The sequence below is a fragment of the Rhinopithecus roxellana genome, chromosome 4, assembly GCF_007565055.1.
Source record: "Rhinopithecus roxellana isolate Shanxi Qingling chromosome 4, ASM756505v1, whole genome shotgun sequence".
Classification (NCBI taxonomy): Eukaryota; Metazoa; Chordata; class Mammalia; order Primates; family Cercopithecidae; genus Rhinopithecus; species Rhinopithecus roxellana.
The window spans coordinates 13,814,367-13,817,494 of record NC_044552.1 but is presented as its reverse complement, the minus strand read 5'-3'; the positions used below and the strand labels follow the sequence as shown (position 1 = coordinate 13,817,494).

General features: G+C 38.8%; 1 pseudogene; it reads right to left on the bottom strand.

The window, feature by feature from the left end:
* Positions 1 to 675: 675 nt before the first annotated feature.
* On the bottom strand, positions 676 to 2,901 carry LOC115896810 (annotated as a pseudogene).
* Between the last annotated feature and the right edge of the window lie 227 nt (positions 2,902 to 3,128).

Below are 3,128 nucleotides of genomic sequence, written 5' to 3'. Positions count from 1 at the left end.
ATTTGTATTTTGTTTGGCTTTCACTGTGGCTTGGGCAGGGAAAATTAATTTTGTAATATTAAGCAACTACTTATTTCACTGTATAGTCAGTGGAAAAGGGACAGTATGCAGAAATGACTCTCTACTTCATATACAAAGTATCAACAACTCTTATTCTGTGGCTGTCATGTCTGATATAAAAATCCAGGCTTCCAAGCAGGCACACTTCTTCTCTAAGGGCCAGAAATGAATTTCAGACTCTCCTGTTGTATCTTTTCATCACAGGAGGAACTGCTTCCTTTTTTTTTTTTTTTTTTTTTGAGATGGAGTCTCACTCTGTTGCCCAGGCTGGAGTGCACTGGCAGAATCTCAGCTCACTGCAACCTCCACCTCCCAGGCTCAAGTGATTCTCCTGCCTCAGCCTTCTGAGTAGCTGGGATTGCAGACACATGCCTCCATGCCCAGCTAATTTTTGTATTTTTAATAGAGACAGGGTTTCACCATGTTGGCCAGGTTGGTCTCAAGCTCCTGACCTCAAGTGATCCACCCACCTCAGCCTCCCAAAGTGCTGGGATTACAGGTGTGAACCACCGTGCCAGGCCAGAACTGCTTCTTTTCTCTTTTGCTATTAGAAACCAGCAAACTCCATGATGGCTATTTATCTATAATTTATTTCTAAGAACATTCTACCAGTGACATCTCAAGCAAGATGTGATAACAGCTACACAAAGCAGTCTACAGCATGCAGTGTGTCTCAATGCCTCTGAGAAGTAGCAACAGCTTTTGTTCTTAGATGGCCCTCAGTCCTTCCCCATGTCATCTTTCTGACCTAGACTATGGCCTAACTGCTCACAAGGATTCAATGGCATGCAAACAGCTGTTAGTTGGTTTTCTTAAAATAGGTATTGTTGATTGGAAAGACTGGCTCATATTTAAACTCTACCCTTTTTGCAAATGCCAGATTTTCTCAATAGTATCCCAGGAGAGATTTTGTTTTGAACAGTTACTGAATTTGACCAGACTACAGGCATAGCACCACCCATATTGCTCAATGCTAAGACACAGCATCTTTGATTTTCTGTATGTCATAACGTTCTGAAGATTGAGTTATTGATGGTGCAATTGTGCAACTACACATCCTCCTAGTTCTTGCTCTCCATTCAAGCAGGCCCTAGGGCTCATGGCAAGATGATTTCCTTGGAGAGAAAGAGCCTGAGACTTAGAAATTTAATTTGTGTAAGGAACCCTGACTTTTTCCCTCCTTTAGGAATCTGATTCTTCTTTCTCTTCCTCTTCTTCTTCCGTCACAGGACTCTTTGTGCTCCACTCCAGTGTAGTTTGGTTGACTGATGCTTCATTGTCTATATGCACCGACATGACAAGTGACTGTTCAGGCGCAGTTGGAGATGTTGGAGAAGACAGCACCTCATCCCCTCTCCTAGAACTAATCATTGATTGGACGGCCAATGTTTCAACCTTGATGTGATTCACCAGGTCGTGCAAGGGTTGCCTTCAACGGGAGCAGTGTCTCCTCCTCCTTGTGCAGTTCCTGACCCAGCTCAGCATGTTTCCTGGTGACACTGCTGCCCGCCACATGGCCCACTGCTGCAAATATTTTTATATAATTAGATTTGTTCATTTAATTTTTTATGTCTTTTTAATAGAGAAAACAATAACTTTATGAGCTCAAAATCTGCAAATCCCTTATTTTTTCTAAAAGGCTTTCCTCAATTACAAAAATTCCCCTTACGTTTTATTCTAATATTTGATAAATTTTGTTTAGCTTGTCGATTTTGCATCTGAAATTTATGTTACAATAAAATAAAGATAAAATTTAATATTTTCCCTCAGATGTATTGCCAAGTGTCCCAACATAGTTTGTTGAATATTTCTTTTTTCTCTGCTGATTTGAAATGCCAATTTTCTCATACACCAAATTTCCATACAGATACATGTCTGTGGCTCTGTCCAATATGCTTTTCCACTGATCTATTGGCATATTCCCATGCCACCATCTATGTTCAATTACTGTAGAATGAATATGTATATATAGATATAGGTATATCTATCTGTCTATATCAGAGCGGTTCTCTCTCATTGTTCTTGTCTTTTATAATTATTATAGTTATCCTTGCCCATTTACTGTTCAGCACATTTTGCTTCCAGTAATTGATTGTAAGAAATGAATGTAATAATTTTTTTAAATGGCTCTGATGTTGAAAAGACTGTAAAAAATGAAGTACACATTGGCTAACTCAGTATACCTTTTGAAAGGTATTGTTCAAGATTCCATATTGATCTTGCAAGATCATTCCAGGGAAATAAGTGTGTTATTGTAGTGGATACATCCACCACAATCTCACCATTTGAGGATGTATCTCATCATTTTGAGATGTATCCTTAAAATGGCTCCAAATCCACCTTATTCTAACACAAAGTGGACTTTGCAATCACAGTTCTTGTCCACTTATTGTGACACATGGATTGTATCACCCTATTGTTTCTGAGGCAAACTTTGCACTTGCTTCCATTAGGTTTATGAAATTTGCGAATTGGGCATTTTCACTGAACTTTTAATCTTTCATCATCTTCAAACTATCGAATAAGCAGAAAATTCTGCAGACTGTGAAAGGCTATGCACCTTAATGCTAGAGGAAGTCTGTTAAACAAACCTGCTGCGTGGATCTCATTATTTTATCTCAAGCTTTACCACAAGAGTTACTTCTGCTGAATTAGAAATAGGGTGATAATTCTTATTTGCGTCTATCTCAATTCCAACTGAGATAAAGACTTTAAAAACAAAATTACCTTCTGGGCACTGCTTCTTGCATGGACTCTGCCCATTTTAGTCACAAGAGTGAATTTTTTTTTTTTTTTTTTTTTTAGGAGTCAGGAGCTGGATTAATATGAATTCTTTCACCCTCAAAAGACCTCACACCTCATGGCCTTAAATGGTTCAACCTGAAAGAGACAGAGTTTAAAATATAATAATGCATTACTCGGCATGATATTAGTCCTCAAGTATTTCCACAACCACTTGTAATTCAGGGAAACCCCATCAAGAACCTCGTTGGTGGTTAAAAGACACTGTAAGGTAAAGAAGTGGATACAGCTGCATCCATGTCCCTACAAAGGACGCAAACTCATCC